This window comes from Equus przewalskii, chromosome 14 (genome assembly GCF_037783145.1).
Source record: "Equus przewalskii isolate Varuska chromosome 14, EquPr2, whole genome shotgun sequence".
Taxonomy (NCBI): Eukaryota; Metazoa; Chordata; class Mammalia; order Perissodactyla; family Equidae; genus Equus; species Equus przewalskii.
The window spans coordinates 5025836-5035126 of NC_091844.1; the positions used below are offsets into that span (position 1 = coordinate 5025836).

Here is a 9291-nt window from a genome sequence, read left to right on the forward strand (position 1 = left end):
CTGTTTAGGGATCTGAGAGTGAGCTCTCTGTCCGCCACCAAGTTCCTCTCTCCTTCCACACCCTCCAAGAAAAGTGACTTGACAATAAGGCGGTCCCGCTCCCCAGCTCTCTCCTCCGCGTCCGTCTGAGCGGGCGCCGCCGCGGAGAGGGGCGCGTCTCCCCAGCCTGGAGAGCGAACCCGCGGGAGCGGAGACCTTCCTTTGTGCCTTCCCTTGGCCGTGAACTTTCCCGCTCGGTAGGTTCTCCTTTAAGAAAGTAGAGATCGCTATGAATATTTAATACCGAGCGCCTGCCGGCCTGGCGGAGGGGAGCCCACCGGCCTGGAGCCCGCGCGCAGCCCGGGCGCAGAGCGGCGGCCCCCTCCCGGCCACGGCGAGCCCCGGGGGCCGCGGGGGCGGGGGCGGCGGGAGGAACGGGCCGGGAGGAAGGGGCTGGGGACCGGGAGCCGCGCTCGGGTTGAGCGGGCCGTCGCGTTCATTTCCATAAGAAAGCTGAAATCGCGGTTGGAGGGAGGACTCCTCGCCCCTGCCGCCCTCCCCCTACACCCGGCTTTCAGCAGGAGCGGGCTCGGGAGCGCAGAGCCCTAACGTGCGCTCCGCTCTTTGATGGTATTGATAAAACGTGGCTTCAAGTGTCGCCCCGACTGAGGCCGCTTTCCTGCCTGTGAGGAGTGGAAGCTCCGCGCGGGTGAGTCCAGAGCGCGGGGAAGCGGGCGGCGGCGCAGGGGCAGGCGAGAGGAGGGCAGGGCACCCTGGCCAAGGAGGTTCTCCGGGAGGGTTCCGAAAAGGGGAGCCAGGCTGAACCGAAGACCCCAGCACAGAAGAGTGTGGGGAGGGGGGCGGTGATCAGCGAAGAGAGGTCGCAGAGCCCCTTGAGCCCAGGCGGCCGGCCGGTGGGGAAGTCTGGCCGGCCTCGCCGCCGTGGCCCTCCGCAAAGACCCGGGGGAAACGTTCTCTCGCCGCCGCTGACCCTCTTCCTGCGAAGGAATAAAGTGAACTTGCTCGGATGCTCGATGCCGCTAGCGGTTCAGTTCTTTCTACTTTCGCATTGAGTTTCTTTTCGGCTTTTAGTGTGAACAGCAGCCATGTGTCCTCAGTTCTGTAGTATATTAAAAACAATCTCCTAGGTACTTTATGATCCCATCTGGAGAAATTAAAACCCAGATCTGTAATGTTTATTCTTAGATAGTTTACAAAAACCGGAAAAAAATGTGTGAGACACGTCTGCAAATATAACAGAAGTACTTTTCCTTCTGCTTGAAAAAGTTGCCTGCAAATGGCTCCCCTTTACTGATTCTGGACCACCTGTACTTGCCCGTGAAACCAAACCGGGTCGTGAATACAGCACCAATCAGATCAAGCAATCAAATACCAATTATGCCTATTAATGACTTTATTACTAATGATTGGAGTTAAGGACGCCAAACCTGCTCAAGGTAATCAAGCTGTTTCAAAATTCTGCTACCTAACATTTTTACAGCACTCCACCCCAATAAAGGAGATAAGAAGATAGAGTTGATGTTTTCAAAGAGTTCTCCAGTACGTATGCCATAGTCGATGCTGAATTTCTTTCTTTCAGTAAAGTTTATTGCTACTTCTGGTAAATAACGGAGTCTGCGTTGCTGTCTGTGTCAAGTTAGGCAAAGTGTAATTGATGACGGTGATTACAATATAGTTGGTTTGGATGCAGAATTGGGGTAGGGAGGGTGTGTTCTCTCTCCAGTTACTCTGGTAATGCTGAAAATCCTGGTGGATTTTAAGGAACAAGTGTTTTAAATCTTCCGATGGGGTAGTGGATATAGGGATGCTGGATGGTGAACTCAGGAGCAAAGGAGAAATAAAAAACTTGGTCTAGGTTTGAAAATTTCTTTTTGCTCATGGGTTGAAATGCTTTGGGCCTATCATAAGCTGAGTGACGGTTTGAAAGAAAAAGTTAGTGAGAATAGTCTGCGGGTGTCGAGGCTGCTGTGGCTGGGCTTATTTATTACTGAAGATGGCTTGCTGCTCCACCTTGCCTCTTTATCGACACCCTTCTTATCCCAAATAGAAATCCATGCTCCGTTCTGGGATGGAGGAGGAGGCATGGAAGGAGGGAGTAAATTGCTGTTGGGCATCCAGAGCAAGAAGACAGGAAGGGGGCAGCTTAGGGGACTCTTATCGACCACCATGAAGCAGGCAGGCTGAGCAACTGGGCTGCTGCAGGAGCCAGTAATTCACCTCAGTGTAGGTCTTCTGCTCACAGCTCCCTAGTCCAGCCCTTCCTGCTGGCCTGTCAGGACACTGGGTGAGTTGGAGCAAAGAATTTCAAGTCTGTCCTGTTTGGGGCATCTCCCTGGCACCTCGGCTCCTGGGTGGAAGCCCAGAGCAGCAGCATACATCTGGTTTGGATGTATCTACCAGGCTGGTATGGAACTGCCCAGGCTGCATGGCAGAAACCTGAGCTGCTTGCGACACACAAACTCCTCTGCTGAGCAGTGTAAAGGTTTGGATAGTTTCACAGTGCCGGATGGCCCCTTCTCTTGATGCGAAGCACATGACCCCCTCCCCATTCTATTTTGTTAGAGTTAATTGCCCTGCAGCGAGGCCATCTGACACCTCAGCCAAGGAATACAGCAGAGAAGGAATCCTCCACAGGTAACAGGGTGGCATGGAATAATCTGGGACACCTGCAGGATCCAAAAACCTCCCCTGAATGAAATGGGCCTGGGGGAGTCTCCTTTCAGTGGCTCCCTGGATACATGACCCTTTTGCCTGGCCCAGGCTGTTAGCAACCTGTGTAAGACCCTGAGTCCTGAAAGTAAGGCTACTACAGCTTCTGGGAGTGGGTCACCGACCCCAGAGGCAGACCTTAACTGGGCAGCTTCATATGTCAACAACAAATTCCCTTTGTCCCTAAGAAGCCAGAGGCACCATAAGAACTCCCTGAAAGAGGGGCAAGAGTCTGGCACACAGCTCCTGTTAACTCCCAGCAGTTCGGGCCCTGCCTACAGCTGAGCCTGGGAGTGAGCGAGAGGGGCAGGACCCAGGAACAGGGCTAAGAAAATCTGCGGTTGCCCCTCCTGGGGTCAGCTGTGGACAAGCCCGAGACAAGAAGTACCTGTGAGAAGGGGCAGGTGTGGAGTGTGGAGCTGGCCCTGTGGTCCTCTCTGGCTGTCCTACCGGGACTTCCAGGGCTGTGTGCTGAAAAAAAGACCAGAGCTCTCCCAAAGTGTTCATGCGTACCCATAGGAGGTGGCCTGGGGCAATAACACCAGAGGCCATTTGGTCCCTGGGACCTGCCAGCCCCTCCCCTTACCTTACAGGGGGACCACATCACCTGGGTCTGAGAGGACTGTTTCCTCAGGAAACCTTTCCTGGGAATCTGGTGAGAGTTGGAGGCAAGTTTCCTACACTTAGAACTTGTTCGGAAATTGACATCTAAAGAGGAGAGAAGCACTTTGTCACCCAGACTGGGCCCCTACGGCATCAGAAAACCTTTCCACTCTTGGTGAACCCCTGAGACTGCCCCCCCCCCCAAGAGGCCCCTTCACATTGTTCGATGTCAGGTAAGCCTGGAGAAGGAGTTTGATCTGCCCCCTGCAAGATCTGTCCAAGTAAATTCTAATGAATTTTGTTTCTTAAAAGAAAATGTTATAGCTTTAAACTTCTCTCAGCCAGAATCCACTTAGTTTCATCAAGGTCTCTTGTCAGCAACCATAAGCCACCCCACCTCTTTTTCCTTTCCTCTTTGTGGGGTAAGGTTGCATTTTAGGAGGGTTTATATAACGTTGTTCATGTCAGCAAGCCTCCTTGTCTCCACTCTCGCCCCATCTCCCTGTATGGAATTGTAGTTGGAAACCACACACACAAAAAATTCTTTTAAAAATTTTCTGCTATTCTTTCCGACTAGAAGAGTTGACAAGACATAGACACATTAAGTTGCATAAAATACAGTGGACTGATCAGCCAAAATGCATCTCATTTGCACTTGTATGTAGCCAGGGGTAGAAGCCCGTGTCACTCATTGCCTCCAGCCTTCTCCGCCATGCTGGGCTGACTGGCTGGAATTTTGAGCAGGCCCCACTGCAGGGGCCATTTGCAGGTTGGAGCTCCAGCCCAGCCCAGGCCAGCTGGGGTGAGGGGAGTTGAGGCAGTGTCTGGAGGCCTGGCCTGAGGACTCGGGCCAGCTTTGGCTGACCTTGTGCTCAGGGCAGTTCAGGGAGCTGGGAGGCCTGGCCGGGTGGACACAGGCAGCTGGATGCCTGAGGCCTGCAAGACTCTGAGGGGCTTCCCGTGGGTTGAATTAAAGAGAAGGGACACCATGAAATAGAGGGATAGTCAGTGACCACGTTTTACACCTACCTATATCCTTCTCTCAAAGTTTCACTCATCACCCACTTTGTAACTGGTGGAGGGACACCTCTGCCTCCACCTACGCCTCATCCCAAACTCAGACCCTGAACTTCTCACTTCCTGAGTGTCTGCACTGAGCCCCACTCCTGTGCCACCGAGTTCCCAGAAAAAAGCATCTCCCACCAACTCAGAGAGGTGCATGGGAGTCACACTGATAGTCTTCAGGAGCCCAGTGTGGGCATTAGGGCGAAGTTAGTGTCTTTGTGGTGTTCCTCCTCACCTCACTCACTCAGTCCCTCTCCTACACTGGTCTCAACGCTTCCTGTCCCCTGGTGCTGGGGCACCAATTCTTATCCATCCATTCCTATCCATCAGATGGACGCCCGGGCTGCGCTGCCCGGCGCAGGGTCACCGCCAGGGTTCTGTGGCGGCGGGAGGCGCGGGGTAGAGGGGTCGGAGGAACGAGGGTCCTGGGGGAGCCTCAGCAGGGGCAGAGTGCCCAGGCTTAGGCGTTGGGATATGCCCATCTAGCCTCCGTGCGCTCCCTACCTACCAGCGCGTCCTGGGGACATTCTTTCCGCAGTGTCCTGCTTGCTTTCCTTGGAAAGGTCATGGGGACTCAGACACCCGCCAACCCCATGGGCTCCGGCTTCTCCAGCGCTCTCCCTTTCGCCCAGCAGGGAGGCTTGTGGAGCGCTTCTGGGTCTGCATTGCCAGACCAGACTGCAGCCCACGACCTTCCCGGGGCCAACCAAGGGCGAGGTATGTTGCCCAACAAGACCACAGCCTCACCGGGCCGCCCAGGAACAACCAACGACAAAGGCTCTGCGGGCCCTGGCGCAGCCACCCACCCATGCCCGCGGGGCCTGCAGGAGTGCTGGGGCCGAGGCTGCAAAGCTGGGCAGCCAGCCCCACACCATTGACAGCCCAGGCACGTTTGCGGAACCCAGGGGAACAATCAACGGACTCTATGTCCCGGGAGCTGGGGATACGCCTGTAAGGTGTGTGATCCTTTAAAGATCCTTGGTACTACTTTTGCAAGAATCCTTTGTTACAGTTTCGTCAGCCTGCGCGCCTTCAGCAGCTCCCCCTCCCGGCCCCTCCACTCCCCCCTCTCATTTCCTCCTCCCGGTTCCCCCTTCAGAGAAGGCCTGGCTCAGGGGATCTGCCCGGATCAACTGTCCTGGCTCCAGATCCTCTCCTACAAAATGCTCGTCCCTGGGTTACATCTCCCCTTCGTGCTCGGGGCAAATGAACACGGTTTGCAATGCTTTTGCCTTTGGGGTGAGGCTGCCTGGAAGAACAGGCTTTCTGGATGTGACCTTGGGCTGCTGCAGGGTCAGAGTCCTGCTGCTGGTGAATGAGTAGCTCTCCTGCCACTGGCAGCGGTGACTGGGTGGGCACAGCAGGGTGCGTGGGTAGGGGGTAACCTGCCGTCCCACAGCAAGGGTTTGAGGATTCTGACAGAAAGAGCAGGGTGAGGATAACACAGCTCTGAACCAACTTGGCTCCTACTGGCAACAGGCAACCAGGTCCCACTATTCTTTTGGGTACGAGTGCCCTCCCCCTAACCCCCAAATTAGGTATGACTCCTCTTTAGCCAAAGTACAGCTCTAGAGAGGGTGTCTGAAGGATGCTGTGGTGCACAGGAAGTGAAAGTAATGACTGTTCACATGCACATAGCTTATATGCATCGTCACATATGGCTACACATTTCCTCATAGGTTTTTAAAATTTTAATTTGTCTTCATTCCTCCTTTCTAGTCTTTTCTTCCTGCACATAGTGATTTGGAGAAAAATCAAGTGTGAGCACCTCTCCCTGCAGAACGTTCTGTATGTTATGTAACACACTCACACAGGGATTCCTCAAGTTACCATTTTGCTCCAGATCAGCCAGCACATGGCTTTCTGGCCTGGGTGGGGTGGAGGTGGGGGTGTCAGGGTGATGCAAATGGAGGTAGAGGCTTCGCTCCCTGGGGGCTTTGACTCCCCTTCTCGAAGTCCCAGATCAAGGCTCAGGAACAAAGGGGATAGGTAACTGATCTGCCTTTTGGTCTCTCCCCACGCTTCCACCCTCTCACCTGCAGGCCCTCCTCTTTGACAAACAGAGGAAAGCCTGAGGGCTCAGGGACATGTGTAAATAGCGCTGGCCTCCGCCAGCCCTCCGCATGGGAAGCAGAAAGCCCACTTCAGGTGCAGGCTGCTCGTGCCTCTGAGCATCCACCTCTTCCACTCCCCCAGACTTCACTGGACTCAAGGCTACTTGCTTAGCATCTCTCTTGTGTTAAGAACATCCAGAACAACTATTAAATCGTTTCTAGAAGAGTTAAAGACATTTCTCATTTGAACCATTTTTAAAGCCCTGTTTGGAAGAAATAGTCAAGGAGTACAAAGTATAATCAGTAGGATTGCCTGAGCAATCCTGAAAGATTTCTCCTCCGAAAATGTGAATTAAAAGTAGTTTGTAGATGTTATTTTGCTCACTGATGAGTTTTTCCCTATTGTAACCTACAGATTCTTAAGACCAAGCTGGTAACACGTTTATTTTCATTCTGTTAGTTTCTGGCTGATACTATACTTTCTGATTAGACCTATTTAATTTATTTTTTAAAATTCTGCTGGAGAGTTTTCAACCTTGGAAATGTAAACGACAAATAGACTGCCTCCCTCCAAGACTCTTAGGGGGATGGAGTGGAACGAACCTACCCGGCCCCTCATACCTCGAAGTCGCCCTGTCTGAACTTGGGTGTCTTGAGGGCAATTTTTATTTTAGTGCTGGTGCAAGGCGAGCTCTTTGAAATCAATATCTATTCTATTTCAGAGTGTGATGTTCCAGCCCAACTCAATGGGCTTGCCTTCTCCTGAGAGGCAGTCCTGGAGGACAGAACTAATGTGCCATCTCCCAGGAAGCTCTTCATCAGAATATCCCTTGTCCTTTTGTTTTTGTGTTAAAAAAGTGTTTTTACTTTCTCTGAGTGTCTGTCCTGTTATTTTGTAACTACAACAATGAAATGTGGACGACAGTTGATATCATTCTTTTGGTCCTTTGTAAACATGCTTCATATTGGGATCTCACACAGTCCCAGCCATACCTCAGGTGTGTCCTGTGCTCTTGACTTTCACTCACGACTCAGGAGTCACCCAGAGATTAACACTTCCTTCTGCCTTCCTCTGGACAGCTCTCTCCCAAACAATGCTCCTTTCCCAACTCATAGGGGAAGGGGATTCAGTTAGAGAAAGCTTTCTGAATTAAAAAAGATGAGCCTCAGGTTCTCCAGGTAAGTGATACTGGCTTACACTGGTGGCTAGGAAGCCATGCCAGCATCTCCCTAGGTATAACTCCTCTCAGGAAGGAGGGAGGGCGGCGGGCACATTTCCACAGACATTTCTAAAACTATGGCAACTAAGTGAGTTTTATGGATAAAATTTTGGTATATTCCCAGCTAGCTGAAGTTATTTAAATTTTAGATTTGTTCACATGTACACACACACACACACCAACTAGGGTTATATTACCAGCTTATTTCCACTGGGAAACTCTGGTGACAGCAACCATGACCAAGAAACATTTTCTGAAGAGTAAAAAGGGGGGAAAACCCCTCCCCATATCTTTTAGATGGTTATTTTATGCTGTTTAACGTCCCCACAGACAGGAATAGACCTTTTTCAAGGGACAGGTAAACTACCCACTCTTCTTTCCCTCCCCCAAGATCCAGACACTTTTAAAACCTAAAAATTCTCTTTCCAAGGGGAGGAGAAGGAACGAACTCCATCAATGAATGACGTACAGGGAATGCGGCTTGTCCAGGGCGATTGTATTTGTAAACAAGCGGCTTCCTGTCTATTACGTATGTTTTACCGAAAAACGAACTCTAATGCCTCTGACTACTTAATACAGTAAATATTAAAACTTACAGTTTGATCCCCACTGTCTTTTTGTACTCATTAGAAGGAAATCGGGTTAAACTGCGTCACTGGGGGCTTCATTAGCCTTCCGCGTCCAGGCTGACCTGGGGAAGAGTCACCTCGAAAGTTCCCACGTTTGCCACAGCGTGAGCGAAGCGGGTCGGCTCCCTGGGAATGTTATTGGAATCAATCTGGGGACTTTCACTTTTGCCCCTGGATCTTTCTAAAGCTGACCAAGGCCTCCTTTGGCGGCTTCCGAGGCGAAGCGGGCGCGCGCCCCTGCGGGCCGGTGGCGGGGCAGCCCCGCCGCCTGGCACCCCTGCCTTCCCCCGCGGCCCGCTCGCCCGGCGGCCCCGCAGCGGCGCCGCGCAGGCCCCGGGCCGGGCCGGGCAGAGACAGCGAGCCCAGCGGCCGGGGGGCGCCCGAGCCCCCACGCGCCGGCCCAGCGCGGGGCTCCCCGGGAACTCGCCCGGACCGCGGCGCCGTCCCCAACAATGCGACCTGCCCGCGCACCAGGCCATCCTCTCGGAGTCCCCCACCCTCCGCCCCTCGTCGGACTGTTGCGAAGGGGTGGACCCTTATTCTGAGCTGGCGCGTCCCTTTCCATGCGCGGTGCCCCTCGGGAAGAGGCACAGAGTGCCCCCTTAGGCCAATCCCAGGCTCTGGGCTCCGAGTTGGGCCTCAGTCTTCGCAGGCCCAGGGAGCGCAGCTCCGGCTTTACTTTCCCGGCGGGGGTCTAGGCCTGGGGCATGGGGAGACGGATCCGGAGAGCCCGGGGCAGCAGGCCCCGAGCCCAGCGCCTCTGGATCCACGGGCGCAGAAGGGGAGGCGGCGACTGAATTCCCCGCGAGAGGGGGCTGCACCCCAGCACTAAACATCCGCGAACAGCGAGCGGAGGGCCACAGGCGTTCCACAAAGTCACTTCCAGAACCTCTGGAACCTGAAGACTGGAGTCAGCAACTCCCTGACCTTCCAAGGAAACTGTCACAAGTTTCCCCTCTCTCTCTCCTCAATTTCGAAGGTTTTCTCCAGCCTTGGCGATCGCTCTGCCAA

General features: G+C 53.5%; 1 long non-coding RNA gene across 5 annotated transcripts; it reads left to right on the forward strand.

Annotated features, from left to right (window-relative positions):
* The first annotated feature begins 249 nt into the window (after positions 1 to 249).
* LOC139075674 (uncharacterized) lies at positions 250 to 7302 on the forward strand. 5 transcript variants are annotated; one of them, XR_011526289.1, is made up of 5 exons: positions 250 to 688; positions 1186 to 2634; positions 3344 to 3545; positions 4916 to 5333; positions 7154 to 7302. It is a non-coding gene; the product is annotated as an uncharacterized lncRNA (long non-coding RNA). The 5 variants fall into 5 exon arrangements; XR_011526286.1 differs by having other exon boundaries at positions 1186 to 3545; XR_011526287.1 differs by having other exon boundaries at positions 3303 to 5333.
* The last annotated feature ends 1989 nt before the right edge of the window (positions 7303 to 9291 follow it).